A 19,121-nucleotide genomic window follows, 5' to 3' on the forward strand; every position below is an offset into this window, starting at 1 on the left:
GTGACACTTTTCTTATGTCTTTCAACCTACAAGGTTCTAGTAATGTTCCTTGTTCCTCTTTTCTAACAGAGTGTTTTCAACTTTGTTCATGTTCGTTGTATTTTTTTCTTTCATTTTGTTCAACCTCTCAAGGTTCTTTGGTTTCACTCGTTTGTCAAAGAAGCAACTTAGCTTTACCTCTTCTCTTTCTCTTCCGTTTTTCCCTCTGGTGCCATTCTAGATCTCGGGACGAGATCCTCTCGTAGTGGTGGAGTGTTGTAACGCCCCGAGACCGATGTGCTAGGTGTCTTCCAGTTATTCGTTGTGGTTGCCATGTCATTTTCTTGCGTGTCATGCATTTCATATCATGTCTTCATGTGCATCACATTTGCATACATGTTCGTCTCTTGTATCCGAGCATTTTCCCCGTTGTCCATTTTGCAATCTGGCACTCCTATGTCCTCCGGTGTCCCTTTCTACCTCTTTTCGTGTGTGGGTGTTAAACGTTCTCGGATTGGACCGAGACTTGCCAAGCGGCCTTGGTTTACTACCGGTAGACCGCCTGTCAAGTTTCGTGCCATTTGGACTTCGTTTGATACTCCAACGGTTAACCAAGGAACCAAAAAGTCCTCGTGTGTGTTGCAGCCCAACACCTCTCCAAAGTGGCCCAAAACCCACCTAAACCCCCTCCATCCTCTCGATCGTTCGATCATGATTGCGTGGCCGAAAACCGCACCTCATTTGGACTCACCTAGTTCCCTCTACCTATATATATATGTGATCCCTTCCGAAATTCGCGGTCTAACCCTAGATCTTCCCCTCTCGCCCGCCGGACATGTCCGTCCCGGACTGGACAAATCCCGCCACCGCGCCCACTCCAATCAAAAGCCGACACATGGCTGCCCGTTGTCCGTCACCATCGCGGCCCGCACAGCCCGCGGCTAGCCCGCTCCCCGTCACGACCGGGCCCGCGCCCCGCGTCCCTCCACCGCGCTCCGCCGCCTCCTCGCCGGGCCGCGCCCGAGACCGCCGCCGCCCGCCGCCTCCTCGCCGGGCCGCGCCCGAGGCCGCCTCATTGCCGGACTCTGCCGGATCCGCCGCCCTTCGCCGCCTTCTCCTCCTCCGCTGCCGCCAAGCTCGGCACCCGGAGCTTCCTCGTCGCCGACCCCGCCTCCGGTCACCGGATCAGGCGACCCCGACCACGCCAACCGCCGTTTCCCTCCTCTCCGGCCACATCTCTGGCGAACCACGGTTCATGCGCCGCCTCAGATCCAGATCTGGAATCTCGGAGGTTGACCTAATTTTTGCCCTAGTCCCAGTTATTTTTAGCATTATTCATCGCATCATAACTTTGCATCCGTAGCTCCGTTTTGGGCGTGTAGCATATCAAATTGTTCGTCTCGACGAGTACTTCATTTCATTCCATTGCACCATGTTCATTTGAGTTCATCTTGATGCCCTAAATGCTGTTGCAAGAGTGCTATGCAATGTTAGTTTCAGATTCACTTGGACATTTGTCATTTTTGCCATGATTGATGTGTGCCTCCTATGAACTTGAGCTCTACATATGTTTTGAAGTATGCCATGCCATCTTTACAGGGGTGTATGCCATGTATTTTTGTGATATTTGTGGTGACTAGCACAAGCATGCATAGTAGCTCTCGTAATGTTGCTGATTTCAGGGACTTAGAATTCTTCTAAGTCTTTGCCCTGTTAATATTTTTATGCCATGTATTCATGTTGCTACAGAGTGATCCATGCTTCTTTTGAGCATGATCAGTAAGGATGTTTTGTAGATATTGTTGTGCTCTATCCATCCATGTCTTTGTTTGCAATTATGGAGCACCCTAGCTTGACTCAATCGAGTTCTACTTTTGCTATAAAATGTTCCTGGCAGAATGTTTACGTGTTAAGCATTTTTGCCGAGGTTGTTGTAGTTGATCCATGCATGATATGATGTTGTTCTTGCCATGTTTAGCTTCTATGCCATGTCTTCTTGCTGGGTGTATGCTTAGTTTGTCATGCAATGCCTTGTGGTGAGTGCATCAAGCTCGTAAACATGCCTACTTAATATCTGTGTTGCCATGTTCCAGTTTTCTACTAAGTCTGAATCTGTTAACGTAAGTTGCTATGTTCACATGGTTGCCATTGTATTTTCTGATCCCTTTTGGCTCATGGTCAGTAAGGGACTTTTGTTGTATGCTTTGAGTAGCTTCATGACATGCCTTGCTTTGCCATGATATGTTCCTGTAGCATGTTGTTATCTTGCCCTAAATATTGCTTCCTGATGTTAATTCCTGACATGTTAATTTCACAAAGTCTGTAACCTGTAATATATTGCACTTTTGCCATGCTTGTTTGAACCTGCTATTGAGTGAATTAGCCGTAGCTCAGTGTTCATCTTTTGTCAAGCATCTTGAGTGGATTCCTGCCATGTATTTTGTTGCTATGTTAGAGTGTAGTAGCTTGTTGTTCTTGATATATTTAGATGGTCTCGTGCTGTTAATCGCAGACCGGTGCCATATTTGTTTTGCTTGTCATTTCCAAACCGTGCATCCGATTCCGGTGATCTTTAGATCAATTTCAACTGAAATCAACTCAACTTTCCAGTGGCACTCTTGGTTTTCCAAGTTGAGGCCAGGTTCAATCTTTCCTTTCCGAAGCATGCATATGCACCACATATCACATCCCGCATATCATGCCATGTTTTGCATCATGTTGCTTGTGCATTGCACGTGGTTGATTGCGTCTCCCTTTGCTTGTGTTCTTGCTTTGGGTAGAGCCGGGAGACGAGTACGTGTTCAAGGAGCCCATTGAGTACGCTTACGAATTTCAAGCTTTCATCTTCTCGGAGAGCTTTGCAGGCAAGATGACCATACCCTCGAAATCACTTCTATCTTTGCCTGCTAGATGCTCGCTCTTTTGCTATGCCTATGCTGCGATACTTACCACTTGCTATATCATGCCTCCCATGTTGCTAAGCCAAGCCTCTAACACACCTTGTCCTAACCGTTGTTTGGCTATGTTACCGCTTTGCTCAGCCCCTCTTATAGCGTTGTTAGTTGCAGGTGAAGATTGGAGTTTGCTCCATGTTGGAACATGGATATTTGTTGGGATATCACAATATCTCTTATTTACTTAATGCATCTATATACTTGGTAAAGGGTGGAAGGCTCGGCCTTATGCCTGGTGTTTTGTTCCACTCTTGCCGCCCTAGTTTCCGTCATACCGGTGTTATGTTCCTTGATTTTGCGTTCCTTACACGGTTGGGTTATAATGGGAACCCCTTGACAGTTCGCCTTGAATAAAACTGCTCCAGCAAGGCCCAACATTGGTTTTACCATTTGCCACCTAGCCTTTTTTCCCTTGGGTCGGCCAACCCAAGGGTCATCTTTATTTAAACCCCTGGGCCAGTGCTCCTCTGAGTGTTGGTCCAAACTGTCAGCTGCCAGTGGCCACCAGGGGCAACTCTGGGCTGGCCTACCGGAACCTTTGACAATCCGGTGTGCCCCGAGAACGAGATATGTGCAGCTCCTATCGGGATTTGTCGGCACATTCGGGTGGCTTTGCTGGTCTTGTTTTACCATTGTCGAGATGTCTTGTAACCGGGATTCCGAGCCTGATCGGGTCTTCCTGGGAGAAGGAATATCCTTCGTTGACCGTGAGAGCTTGTGATGGGCTAAGTTGGGACGCCCCTGCAGGGTTTTGAACTTTCGAAAGCCGTGCCTGCGGTTATGGGCAGATGGGAATTTGTTAATGTACGGTTGTAGATAACCTAAAACTTAACCTAATTAAAGTGTATCAACCGCGTGTGTAGCCGTGATGGTCTCTTCTCGGCGGGGTCCGGGAAGTGAACACAGTGTTGGAGTTATGCTTACGTAAGTAGTCTAGGATCAGTTCTTGATCATAGATTCTCGACCGCGCTTTGCCTTCTCTTCTCGCTCTCATTTGCGTAAGTTAGCCACCATATATGCTAGTGCTTGCTTCAGCTCCACCTCATACCTTTTCCCTACCTATAATCTTAAATAGTCTTGATTGCGAGGGTGTGAGTTTGATGAGTCCCCGTGACTCACAGATTACTTCCAAACCCATATTGCAGGTGCCGATGATACCGTGCAGGTGACGCAACCGAGCTCAAGGAGGAGCTTGATGAAGACCGTGTTCGTTATGTTGTTCTGTTTCCAGTTGATCAGTAGTGGAGCCCAGTTGGGGCGATCGAGGATCTTTTGCATTAGGGGTAGCCTTCTTTTATTTTGGTTCCGTAGTCGGACCTTGATTGTATCTGGTTGATGTAATGCTATATTCATGTTTTGTGTGAAGTGGCGATTGTAAGCCAACTCTGTACCTCTTTCTTATTCAGTACATGGGATGTGTAAAGATTACCCCTCTTGTGACATGCCTACAATGCGGTTATGCCTCTAAGTCGTGCTCCGACACATGGGAGATATAGCCGCATCGTGGGTGTTACATCATCAAGATGACCATAAGCTCCAAAACTCACAAAGAGAACCAAACAAGAACCGAGAAAGACAATGCAAGGATGCAATGGTTTGAGCTCTCTACGAACAATACGATCAAGCTACTCATCGAGAGCCCCCTTGATAGTACGGCAATCGATCCTACAATCCGGTCTCCGAACTACCACCATGAGACCGGTAAAATAGAAAACCCATCAAGGGCAAACCTTTGCCTTACACATGGACCACTTGAGCTAGATGATGACGATCTTGACTCCGTCAAGCTGGACCACCTTTCTTGATTGCGTTGGGTCGATGAAGACTAGATGATTGCTCCCCCATACTCCACTATGGGTGAGCCACTCCTCGATACATCTTCACAAGTCCATTGACACCACAATGAACAGCAAGCTTCAAGCATTTGATCTCTTCGTGATGCATCACTTGAAAGTGTACACCGCAACCTAAACCCACAAAGAACTCTGATGAAGACCATGGGTTAGTACACAAAGCGTAATTGTCAATGCTTACCATACCATGGGATCACTTGATCCCTCTCGGTACATCTTCTATGCTTTGTGTGTTGATCAACTTGATTTACTCTTTGGCTTAGTCCCGATCAACCTCTCACATGACCAATCTTTAGGTAATTCCTTGAATAGCACCTTGGTCATCACATAAACTCCTTGAAACCAACACACATACTTCAAGACATGCCTATGGACAAATCCTTCAAATATAAATCAATGCAACCATTAGTCCATAGAGATTGTCATCAATTACCAAAACCACACATGGTGGTACCACATGTCCTTTCACTCACATAGATCCCTAATTTTCTGTGAGGGCCCATTGATGTACGCTCGAGTGGTGATATCGGTATGTAACTAAATTATCGCGGATAGGAAATACTTTGTTGATTTCCACGTAGTTAATACAAGGGGAAAATAGTATGATATGGAGTTGGTATTATTTAGATCGTACTTACGGTGTGTAAGACCGTATATGTCCAGCAAGAGGCTGGTAAATTACAATTCTATAACAATGGTCATGTGATTAATTTGACTATCTTTGGTAAGAAATTTAATTAAACCATTCTGAGTATGCAGATAGAGTACTGAATGCAATCATAAAAGCTTGTGAAATGATATCAATGACATTGGCCATTCGAATGGGTTTATCATTTGTTCAAGAGAATTTGCTCCTACTTTGATAAGTTAAGCAATTTCTTTGGTTAGATCATGGTAGTGTGTGACAAGAGACACATTTTAAAACATTTTATGAATGTGTATATGAGTACCATGAAGTATCTAAATTACCCCAGATAATGGTTAAGGAATCCAAATATATCTTTCGAATGTGTTCAAGGAAGAATAAGTGGCCTATTTAGAATTTTAAGGTCAGAGTGCCTTAAAACTAACTTCCCCTATGGCACATGTGGTGCACACAAAATCAGATGATTTGGGAAATTTTGCAACTTGATAAGTTGTGACCAATAGAATTGTTAATATTTTTCTAATCATTCCCAAACCAGGATGGTTAAGGCTACCAAGCCAAATATTTAAATTATTAAGATCTAGAAAATTATTGTGTACGCAACAATATTGAGTATGAATTGATTCGTACATTTAAAATTTATCGAATATCATGTCCGAGAAATTGGATATTGGACATCACAGTACTTGTAGTAGAACAAGTATAGGCTAATAATACTTTGGGATAATTAAGAGATTACCCGAGGTCTCGAACATATATTGAAATTTTATTTCACGAACATATCCTCAGTGCAAAAGAGTTCATCATCCTTCTACTGCATTAGACTTTGGTTCTCTTTCTGATGAGGATTCGAGAAGAATCGTTTACCAGAATATTTTCCGGTTGTATGTTTGCAAGATTTCAAATTTATCCCAATGAACTTATTTTCCTTTCAATAAATTTGTGGTATGGTTAGAACATATGTTTGAGGGTTTGGTAAATCATAGGTATAATATTTTTATAACCACACATTTGACAAACTTGGGAGTTGCCTGTATGACCGTTTGAAAATGAGCGATTCCCTATTAAGAGGTAATTCTATCTGTGATTGTCTATTAGCCTCCACTTTACTTTGAATTCCAAATGGTTCTATTTTGTGACCACTGAGTTGCATAGTATTCTCAGTACTAGCAAATATTTCAAATAATGGTATAGCACCCATTAGGTTGGGTGAATCTGATGATTTTAAGAAATTATAAATTTATTTACCATGGAAATGGTAGTACCATCATAAGAGGATGTAAAGTGTATTAAGGGCTTTTCAATCGAATCTGCCTATGAATATATTTGATCATGGGATCTCAACTTGAAGTTGATTAAGTGACCGAATTGTGAGCTTCGATAGACTTAACACTACTGGAATTAGCTTATTTGCCGTCTGCCAACTCTTTGCCGTCCACTTGCTGACGGCAAAGAAGGTCTTTGCCGTCAGCCACACGAAAACGGAGGACAAAGATGTGGCTGATGGCAAACAAGGTCTTTGCCATCAGCCAGTTCTTTTCCATCTGCTGGCTGATGGCAAATCATCTTTGCCGTCCACTAGCAGACGGCAAAGAGGTGGGTGGTCCAGTTATTGTTTAACCAACTCAAGCCCACCGGCCCCACCTCTTTGTCGACCGTTGGCTGACGACAAAGAGGCGGCTACGTTAACGGCCGTCCCGCCCCGTCCTCTGTCTCTTCTCTCCACTCTCTCATTCCTCCCCACCCACTGCTACCTCTTGAGCACTGCGTTGGTTTTCCCTGAAGAGGAAGGGATGATGCAGCAAAGTAGCATAAGTATTTCCCTCAGTTTTTGAGAACCAAGGTATCAATCCAGTAGGAGGCTACGCGCGAGTCCCTCGTACCTGCACAAAACAAATAAATCCTCGCAACCAACGCGAATAGGGGTTGTCAATCCCTATACGGCCACTTACGAGAGTGAGATCTGATAGATATGATAAGATAATATTTTTGGTATTTTTTGTGATAAAGATGCAAAGTAAAATAAAGGCAAAGTAAAAAAGCAAAGGAAATAACTAAGTAGTAGGAGATTAATATGATGAAGATAGACCCGGGGGCCATAGGTTTCACTAGTGGCTTCTCTCGAGAGCATAAGTATTCTACGGTGGGTGAACAAATTACTATTGAGCAATTGACAGAATTGAGCATAGTTATGAGAATATCTAGGTATGATCATGTATATAGGCATCACGTCCGAGACAAGTAGACCGACTCCTGCCTGCATCTACTACTATTACTCCACTCATCGACCACTATCCAGCATGCATCTAGAGTATTAAGTTAAAAACAGAGTAACGCCTTAAGCAAGATGACATGATGTCGAGGGATAGACTCATGCAATATGGTGAAAAACCCATCTTGTTATCCTCGATGGCAACAATACAATACGTGCCTTGCTTCCCCTACTGTCACTGGGAAAGGACACCGCAAGATTGAACCCAAAGCTAAGCACTTCTCCCATTGCAAGAAAGATCAATCTAGTAGGCCAAACCAAACTGATAATTCGAAGAGACTTGCAAAGATAACCAATCATACATAAAAGAATTCAGAGAAGATTCAAATATTATTCATAGATAGACTTGATCATAAACCCACAATTCATCGGTCTCAAAAAACACACCGCAAAAAGAAGATTACATCGAATAGTTCTCCACAAGAGAGGGGGAGAACATTGTATTGAGATCCAAAAAGGGAGAAGAAGCCATCTAGCTAATAACTATGGACCTGTAGGTCAGAGGTAAACTACTCACACTTCATCGGAGGGGCTATGGTGTTGATGTAGAAGCCCTCCGTGATCGATGCCCCCTCCGGCGGAGCTCCGGAACAGGCCCCAAGATGGGATCTCGTGGATATAGAAAGTTGCGGCGGTCGAATTAGGTTTTTGGATCGTTTGGGGGTACGTAGGTATATATAGGAGGAAGGAGTACGACGGTGGAGCAACAGGGGCCCACGAGGGTGGAGGGCGCGCCTGGGGAGGGGGGGGGGGGTTAGGCGCGCCCCCTACCCCGTGGCCTCCTCTTTTGTATATTGACGTAGGGTCCAAATCTCCTGGGTCTTGTTCGTTGAGAAAATCACGTTCCCGAAGGTTTCATTCCGTTTGGACTCCGTTTGATATTCCTTTTCTTCGAAACCCTAAAATAGGCAAAAAAACAGCAATTCTGGGCTGGGCCTCCGGTTAATAGGTTAGTCCCAAAAATAATATAAAAGTGGATAACAAAGCCCAATAATGTCCAAAACAGTAGGTAATATGGCATGGAGCAATAAAAAATTATAGATACGTTGGAGACGTATCAAGCATCCCCAAGCTTAATTCCTGCTCGTCCTCGAGTAGGTAAATGATAAAAACAGAATTTTTGATGCGGAGTGCTACTTGGCATAATTTTAATGTAATTCTTCTTAATTGTGGTATGAATATTCAGATCCAAAAGATTCAAGACAAAAGTTTAATATTGACATAAAAATAATAATACTTCAAGTATACTAACAAAGCAATTATGTCTTCTCAAAATAACATGGCCAAAGAAAGTTATCCCTACAAAATCATATAGTCTGGCTATGCTCCATCTTCACCACACAAAATATTTAAATCATGCACAACCCCGATGACAAGCCAAGCAATTGTTTCATACTTTTGACATTCTCAAAACTTTTTCAATCTTCACGCAATACATGAGCGTGAGCCATGGACATAACGCTATAGGTGGAATAGAATGGTGGTTGTGGAGAAGACAAAAAGGGAGAAGATAGTCTCACATCAACTAGGCGTATCAACGGGCTATGGAGATGCCCATCAATAGATATCAATGTGAGTGAGTAGGGATTGCCATGCAACGGATTCATTAGAGCTATAAGTATATGAAAGCTCAAAAAGAAACTAAGTGGGTGTGCATCCAACTTGCTTGCTCATGAAGACCTAGGTCATTTTGAGGAAGCCCATCATTGGAATATACAAGCTAAGTTCTATAATGAAAAATTCCCACTAGTATATGAAAGTGATAACATGAGAGACTCTCTACTATGAATATCATGGTGCTACTTTGAAGCACAAGTGTGGTTAAAGCATAGTAACATTGTCCCTTCTCTCTTTTTCTCTCATTTTTTTATTTGGGCCTTTTCTCTTCTTTTTATGGCCTCTTTCCTTTCTTTTTTTTTTATTTTTCGTCCAGAGTCTCATCCCGGCTTGTGGGGGAATCATAGTCTCCATCATCCTGTCCTCAATGGGACAATGCTCTAATAATGATGATCGTCACACTTTTATTTTTCTTACAACTCAACAATTACAACTCTATACTTAGAACAAAATATGACTCTATATGAATGCCTCCGGCGGTCTACCGGGATATGCAATGAATCAAGAGTGACACGTATGAAAGAATTATGAATGGTGGCTTTGCTAGAAATACAATGTCAACTACATGATCATGCTAAGCAATATGATGATGATGGAGTGTGTCATAATAAACGGAACGGTGGAAAGTTGCATGGCAATATATCTCGGAATGGCTATGGAAATGCCATAATAGGTAGGTATGGTGGCTGTTTTGAGGAAGGTATATGGTAGGTGTATGATACCGGCGAAAGGTGCGCGGTATTAGAGAGGCTAGCAAAGGTGGAAGGGTGAGAGTGCGTATAATCCATGGAACCAACATTAGTCATAAAGAACTCATATACTTATTGCAAAAATCTACAAGTTATCAAAGCAAAGTATTACGCGAATGATCCTAGGGGGATAGATTGGTAGGAAAAGACCATCGCTCGTCCTCGGCCGCCACTCATAAGGAAGACAATCAAAAAATAAATCATGCTCCGACTTCATCACATAACGGTTCACCATACGTGCATGCTACGGGAATCACAAACTTTAACACAAGTATTTCTCAAATTCACAACTACTCAACAAGCATAACTTTAATATCACCATCTTCATATCTCAAAACAATTATCAAGCATCAAACTTCTCATAGTATTCAACACACTCATAAGAAAGTTTTATTATTAATCTTGTATACCAAGCATATTAAGACTTTAAGCAAATTACCATGCTATTTAAAACTCTCAAAATAATCTAAGTGAAGCATGAGAGATCAATAGTTTCTATAAAACAAATCCAGCATCGTGCTCTAAAAGATATAAGTGAAGTACTAGAGCAAAACTACATAACTCAAAAGATATAAGCGAAGCACATAGAGTATTCTAACAAATTCCAAATCATGTATGGCTCTCTCCAAAGGTGTGTACAGCAAGTATGATTGTGGTAAACTAACAAATAAAGACTCAAATCATACAAGACGCTCCAAGCAAAACACATATCATGTGGCGAATAAAAATATAGCTCCAAGTAAAGTTACCGATAGAAGTAGACGAAAGAGGGGATGCCTTCCGGGGCATCCCCAAGCTTTGGCTTTTAGGTGTCCTTAGATTATCCTGGGGGTGCCATGGGAATCCCCATGCTTAGGCTCTTGCCACTCCTTGTTCCATAATCCATCAAATCTTTACCCAAAACTTGAAAACTTCACAACACAGAACTTAAGGTAGAAAATCTCATGAGCTCCGTTAGCGAAAGAAAACAAAAGACCACTTCAAGGTACTGTAATGAACTCATTATTTATTTATATTGGCATTATACCTACTGTATTCCGACTTCTCTATGGTTTATAAACTATTTTACTAGCCATAGATTCATCAAAATAAGCAAACAACACACGAAAAACAGAATCTGTCAAAAACAGAACAGTGTGTAGTAATCTGTAGCTAGCGCAAGATCTGTAACCCCAAAAATTCTAAAATAAATTTCTTGACGTGAGGAATTTATCTATTAATCATCTTCAAAAATAATTAACTAAATATCACTTTCCAAATAAAAATGGCAGTAGTTCTCGTGAACGCTAAAGTTTCTGTTTTTTACAGCAAGTGTAACAAGACTTTCCCCAAGTCTTCCCAACGGTTCTACTTGGAACAAACACTAATTAAACACAAAAACACAACCAAAATAGAGGCTAGATAAATTATTTATTACTAAACAGGAGCAAAAATCTAGGAATAAAAACAAAATTGGGTTGCCTCCCAACAAGCGCTATCGTTTAACGCCCCTAGCTAGGCATAACAAGCAAGGATAGATCTAGGTATTGCCATAATAGTAAGATAGATTATTAAAACTCATTTCATATTCTCTATGTTCGGTAGCAAGTTTTCTTTGAGGCAAGCAAAAGTAATCAAAAGGGCTAAATTTAATGGGACAAAAGTCCCCAAGGTCAACCTTGGTAGGTATAGGTTCCTCCTTTGGTCCTTCATAGTGCACAACCAATTCATCATTATAAGCATTCTTTTGGCAGAACTTTGTGAGCCTATATTCAAGAGAATATCCTAGTTCATTATTTTGAATAGCCAAATCATCATTAAGTTCAGAAATTCTATCAACTAAAACATTGGTAGGAACCCTTTTTCTAAGATTTTCATTGAAAGCAACATAGTCTAGAGATTGAAAATTCATTATTTCTTCTTGATCAAAGAGGATAGCCTCTATGGGAGGACGGCAAGCGTCCACACCATAATGTGCAAATATTTCTTTGGCCACTTTTATTATGAATCTAAACTCATGAGCCAAAAAGATAGTAGCGGCACGCTTAATAGAAGAATGCTCAATATTAGGAAATTCCAGGAAAATCCTTTGTATGCAAGGATGCATGTGCATGAATTGTCTTTCAAGTTCAACTACAAGCATGGCAATAGCGTCTGCAAGACTACTAGTTCTATGAAGGATAGAACTACCCATAGAAGGTAAAGCACTGGCACAAGTAAAGAAATCTTGAATAACTCCTTTTCCAATAATATTACCACTACCAACACGGAATTTTTTTGTAAGTAAGATATGTGGTTCTTTAGCAGGAGCATCGGAATTTTTCATGATATTATTATTGTCCATATCGACAATAATTTCCCCAATTTCGGACACAGAGGTGGAAGGTAAAGGACTAGCCATAAGGACAAGCAAACGAACTAACACACAAGCAAACAAGCGGGCAAAAAGTGGCAAATAGAGAAAGAGAGGGAGGATAGGGAGAGAGAGGGTGAATAAAACGGGAAGGGTGAAGTGGGGGAGAGGAAAACGAGAGGCAAATGGCAAATAATGTAATGCGGGAGATAAGGGTATGTGATGGGTACTTGGTATGTTGACTTTTGCGTAGACCTCCCTGACAATGGCGCCAGAAAAGAGTCTTGATGACCCACAAGTATAGGGGATCTATCGTAGTCCTTTCGATAAGCAAGAGTGTCGAACCCAACGAGGAGCAGAAGGAAATGATAAGCGGTTTCCAGCAAGGTATTCTCTGCAAGTACTGAAATAAGTGGTAACAAATAGTTTTGTGATAGGATAATTTGTAATGAGAAACAAGTAACAAAAGTAAATAAAGTGCAGCAAGGTGGCCCAATCCTTTTTGTAGCAAAGGACAAGCCCGGACAAACTCTTATATAGAGAAAAGCTCTCCCGAGGACACATGGGAATATCGTCAAGCTAGTTTTCATCATGCTCATATGATTCACGTTCGGTACTTTGATAATTTGGTATGTGGGTGGACCGGTGCTTGGTTACTGCCCTTACTTGGACAAGCATCCCACTTATGATTAACCTCTATTGCAAGCATCTGCAACTACAACGAAAGTATTAAGGTAAACCTAACCATAGCATGAAACATATGGATCCAAATCTACCCCTTACGAAGCAACGCATAAACTAGGGTTTAAGCTTCTGTCACTCTAGCAAACCATCATCTACTTATTACTTCCCAATGCCTTCCTCCAGGCCCAAATAATGGTGAAGTGTCATGTAGTCGACGTTCACATAACACCACTAGAGGAGAGACAACATACATCTCATCAAAATATCGAACGAATACCAAATTCACATGACTACTAATAGCAAGACTTCTCCCATGTCCTCAGGAACAAAAGTAACTACTCACAAAGCATAAACATGTTCATAATCAGAGGGGTATTAATATGCATATAGGATGTGAACATATGATCTTCCACCAATTAAACCAACTAGCATCAACTACAAGGAGTAATTAACACTACTAGCAACCTACTAGCACCAATTCCAGACTTGGAGACAAGAATTGGATACAAGAGATGAACTAGGGTTTTGAGAGGAGATGGTGCTAATGAAGATGTTGATGGAGATTGCCCTCTCCCGATGAGAGGAGCGTTGGTGATGACGATGGCGATGATTTCCCCCTCCAGGAGGAAGTTTCCCCGGCAGAACAGCTCCGCCAGAGCCCTAGATTGGTTTCGCCAAGGTTCCGCCTCATGGCGGCGGAGTTTCGTCCGAGAAGATGGCTTCTTATTTTTTCCCATTGAAAGACTTCATATAGCAGAAGATGGCCACCGGAGGGCCACCAGGGGGCCCACGAGGTAGGGGGGGCGCGCCCCCCACCCTCGTGGGCAGGGTGTGGCCCCCTGGTGAAGTTCTTGCTCTCAGTATTTTTTATATATTTGGAAAACATCTTCCGTGAAGTTTCAGGACTTTTGGAGCTGTGCAGAATAGGTCTCTAATATTTGCTCCTTTTCCAGCCCAGAATCCCAGCTGCCGGCATTCTCACTCTTTATGTAAACCTTGTAAAATAAGAGAGAATAGACATAAGTATTATGACATAATGTGTAATAACAGCCCATAATGCAATAAATATCGATATAAAAGCATGATGCAAAATGGACGTATCAAGGGGCACCATGCATCAAGCTGCCGAATTCGCCGGTCCATCCCCCGCATACCATTCACCCTGACCTCCATCAGAAGCGCTGGAGTCGGTTGCCACTCATCCTGGATTAATGGGGATGCGGGCATGTGGAACGGCACGGCATGACACAATAGAGGGCGGGAGGCATGTCAAGCATTGTGCACGAGGTAGGCGACGAGATATCCTACGCAGCCGAAGCCCTCTGGAGATTTTCCTTCCCCATCATGGGCGTCGGGAGGCCACCTAACCCCCTCTACACTGCCACTCCAGACGGACGTGGACTACTCCCATAGGATGCGGAGGGCCATGGGCCTGGGCGGGCAGGAAGTATGGCGACGACGGCATGGCCATAAGTGGAGTACATGGCGTAGTGGGAGCGGCGAGTTCACTGACAATAGTTGTTTCTCCGGAGTTATCACTTCTCCGGTAACACCAAACTCTCGCTATGCACGCGCACGTGCCGCCAAGATGCTCTGATGCCTCCAGGCGCGCATCCGCGTATGCTTCGGCTGGGCCATGCCCGCTCTCCGCGGCCGCTCCTCCGTACACCCGGGCGTCCCGGGGTTCCTCTACGGCCGCATCCCCTAAAAAGCACCGCCGGCCGTGAACATTGTGTCCGTCCGCTTTTGGTAGCCGCCAGGTCCCGAGCGATGGCGTGGAGATAGAAAGCCAATGCGATAGCACTTGTTGGCTTGCTTGTACTCCCTCTGCAAACTAACATAAGAGCGTTTAGATCACTAAAATAGTGATCTAAATGATTTTAACTAGGGTAGGCCCCTCCTCCCCCCTAATCCAAATCACAAATTGCCAGCTGTCTAATCATGTAAAATTACGGTTAACTTTGTTCGTAGGTGTAGCATTACTCATCAACTATGTATTATTTATCTGAAATCGTTTCCGAGTCGTCTCTATGTTTTTGTTGTGGACTTTCCTTCAGATGTATTTGAAAAATACCGCGTCTATATATCAAAAATAGAGTATCTGTACCATGCATGCAGTTCATCCTGAATCCAAACAAGGCGTTTTTTTGGATGTTAAGAGACCAAATGGCACATTTTTGTTACAAAAAAACAGAGTGTAATATTGGAACATCAACTTTGAATACCTCTGGGGCAACCTTAATGATATACTCCCTCCGTCCCATAATATAAGAATGTTTTTGACACTACACTAGTGTTAGTGTCGAAAACGTTCTTATATTATGGGACAGAGGGAGTACCACATATTTTTATTGCGTACTTTGCAATCAAAGTCCCTATCAACATCATTCCATTGCTTCTCAAAAAGTTTCCTCCAGAGAAAGATCAGAAAAGGTTGATATCCAAAAACCATTTTGTTTTCTCGAACTTTTCAGTCTTCATCTTCCCTGGTGGCTTGGTAAGATTCTCCTTTCTGCAATTTTGTTTGCTTAATAACATTCAAATTTCAAATATTCATTGATATGTATACCAAGTACAGAACACAAACTACTATTGACATACGAGCCATACAACATCAGATATGATTCTTACATAAAGTTAGGGAAGGGATGTATTAACTTATATCCAAAATGTTATATGTTGTTCTTGTCATTATTTATTTTGTATTCTGCTCTAATTGGCTGACAACAGTTATTGTGTCGAGGTTATTCTGTAGTTTTCTTCAATCACATGTATTTTTCATCTATTTATAGTTGGAATTGGCAGGGGTTCTTGGTCTGAATATACATAAAGGCTAAAGTACTTCTATCTTTTGAGTCTGGCCATTAAAGACACTAGGCATTGAGCCAAAGTTTACAGTGCCCCATGCAGCTGAAGTGGCTAAAGTGTTGCTGGCAAATGGGCTAATTGGAATTGTGCTAGCATACTCACAATGAAGTTTAAAGCTGAAAAATCGATATAATTGCAAAGCAAACATCAATCTTTTTTTTCTTCTAAAAACTAGACATGTAAAAATGTTCAAGCTTGCAAATCTTAGAGTTTAAAGTTGCTTTTAATAATATTATGTTCCGATTGATATGTACAGGCATACAAATGTTGGTCAAAAATATTACAGGCATACAGATGAATCAAACGTTTAGACATTTTTTTTGTGATTTTAACCATCGTGGGAGGGTTGGGGAGGGGAGTTGTATTTGATATCTTTTAAACTCCCGTTGCAACGCATGGGCAAGTTTGCTAGTCTTCTCTTAATGCACAACATTATTTTAGATTGATGTGCAATTCTTCGTACACTCATCTTGGGTATGAAAACACGACACACCTGGCAGAGTGAGGCAGCATGAGCACTCTACTTTCAAGCCCCGGAATTAAAAATTGTGCCACCAATTATTGTAAGGGGAGTGCTTCGGTACAACCCCCCCCTCTAAAACGTATAATGGGTAGTATGGTCATTTCACATTAGGTATAGGAATACCCACCCCGACGCCGTACGCCCGCGCGCGACGTCGTACGCCCGCCCGTCGCTGTACGTCGTGCCCCGTACGCCGGCCCGCGTACCCGCACCCGTCGCTGTACGTCGCCGCCGTACGCCCGCACGTCTCCACGTTGCGTCGATAGTTATTGAAAAAAAACATCACGGGAGCCGCCGACGCCCGCCGTCGTAACCCTAAACCCTAAACGCATCCACGCTGTCTCCTCGTCGGCCCCCGTCTCCACGAAGTTGCCATCGCCCGGCTTGCCGCCCAAACAGGCCGCCGCGCGTGCCCCGGCGCCGTTGCCGCCGCTGCCGCCGCGTTCCTTTCCCGTCGCCCAGATGGCGGCCAACCCGTGATCTTCGTTGCCGCGTTCCTCCGCGGACTCCGCCTGCTACAACCGGACATCGTCCTCACGCCGTTAACACCTCCCTCGTCCGGCCAGCAACATCACGCCATCAGCGCGTTCGTCATCGGACAAAATGGATCCAGCTGAAATCCTCGCCGCCGTGCAAGAGGTTTGTTTGACACGTCGTTGTGCTTGATAAACAAATTATTTTAGGATGGTGTTACACGGTGTTCGATTGATCTTACAAATTTTTTAAACATGTATAGTTAGAGGAGGAGGGCGATTATGATGGCGATGATTACGGCGAGGACACCGGAACCTCGTCATTGAATATGGGTGAACCTGCTGAGGAGAACTACATGAGTTTGGATGAATCTTATAGTGGCAATGTAAGTGTGATCAATGTTGATAAAAACAATAAATATGATAAACCGCACAGACAATTACATGTTTTTTTGCATCATGTAGCGACATGGCGATGATGATGATGATATGGATATAGATGATTCATTTGCTGAAAGTGCACTACGGGTATGTTTTTATAAAAATAGGAGAAGAAATGACATAATAACCATATGACCGCTTACATGTATTTTTTTGAAATGTGCACAGATGGACGAGAACGGGGACTTAGTGAGGAATATTGTGGACGATGAAAGTGACAAATCGCATGTTGATGCATCTCATGATGAAAACTCCTGCAAAGTAAGTTTTGAAACTTACATACATTACATATTAAAATAATAACTGACTGACATACATGGTTTCATGCATTAATTTACAGGGAGATGTAGATGGTCCAAGCAGGAAGGATGAGCATGTTGGTGATGATATGTTTAATTTTGACACCGGATTTGATGAGTATTAGCAAGAATCATTGGCCAGGCATTGGAAGGTGATGAGGAAGACGTTCAGGTCACTAGGAGAGGCTTACATTTTCTATAACCAGTATGCTTACGAGCGTGGTTTCAGCGTAAGAAAGGACTCGCTGAAATATTCGAAAGGTCGTGAGGGAACTAAGCGCTTGAGAAAGTATCTGTGTGCGAGAGCTGGGAAACGACAGGCAAAACTTTGTACAATGGAAGACAGGACCCGCAGGCTCAGAGGGGAGACTCGTTGCTTTTGCAATGCGCATATAACTTTGAAACTTGATAAAAAGCGTGACGTTTGGTATGTCAGCAGTTTCAGTGATGATCACAGTCACGTTCTAGCTAGACCAGATGAAGTCATGTTTCTTCGGTCTCATAATCAGATAAAAGAATACCAGAAAGCTGAGATCTTAACTATGGGAGGTGCTGGAATCAGGAAACATATGATTTATGATACTCTCGTCAGTAGGTATGGGTCATATGCAAAGGCTGGTTTTGGGAGGAAGAAGCTTTATAACATGTGTTATAGTGAAAAAATGAAGTTGCTTGCACAAGGTGATGCAGACACTGCCATTGGGATCATGATGACCAGAAGAGAGAGGGATCCAGATTTCTTCTTTGAGCACACAGTCGATGATGAAGGAAGGCTGAAAAACCTATTCTGGTGTGATTCTCAATCACGTCGAGACTATGTTGACTAAGGTGATGTGACCGTCTTTGACAACACATACCAGATGAATAGGTATGGCATGCCATTTATACCTTTTGTCGGTCTGAACAACCACTGTTGCACCACGGTATTCGGTTGTGCTCTTGTGTCTGACGAGACGGAAGATACATATGTCTGGCTGCTTCAAACGTTTTTGAGGGCTCACTGTCAGAAGAGGCCGAGGTTAGTAATTACTGATGGAGATGCAGCTATGATTAAGGCCATCAGAAAGGTACTTTCGGAGGTTTGGCATCGTCTTTGCTCGTGGCATATTGAGAAGAACATGCAGAAACACCTTCATCATAAGTCTCTAAAGGAGTTCAGGTCTCTACTTTATTATGCCACTTCAAAAAAAGTATTTGAGGAGAGATGGGCAGCGTTTACTACCAAATGGCAGTTGGAGAAATCAAAGACATGGTTACGTAGGATGTACAAGAAGAAAAGGCTTTGGGCTGCATCATATCTATCTAGTCGGTTCTTCCTAGGTATGCGAAGTAACTAGCGAAGTGAGAGTCTGAATTCATGTCTTCACTTGCATCTAGAATTCGGTATGACTATTGTTGATATGATTGTGCACTATGGGAACTGCATAGTTC

The 19,121-nt window shown here is 42.9% G+C and overlaps 1 pseudogene; it reads left to right on the forward strand.

Moving 5' to 3' along the window:
- The first annotated feature begins 874 nt into the window (after window positions 1-874).
- LOC125519534 (uncharacterized) lies at window positions 875-18,517 on the forward strand (annotated as a pseudogene).
- The last annotated feature ends 604 nt before the right edge of the window (window positions 18,518-19,121 follow it).

Source organism: Triticum urartu, chromosome 1A, assembly GCF_056163025.1.
Source record: "Triticum urartu cultivar PI428250 chromosome 1A, HENAU_Tu73, whole genome shotgun sequence".
Taxonomy (NCBI): domain Eukaryota; kingdom Viridiplantae; phylum Streptophyta; class Magnoliopsida; order Poales; family Poaceae; genus Triticum; species Triticum urartu.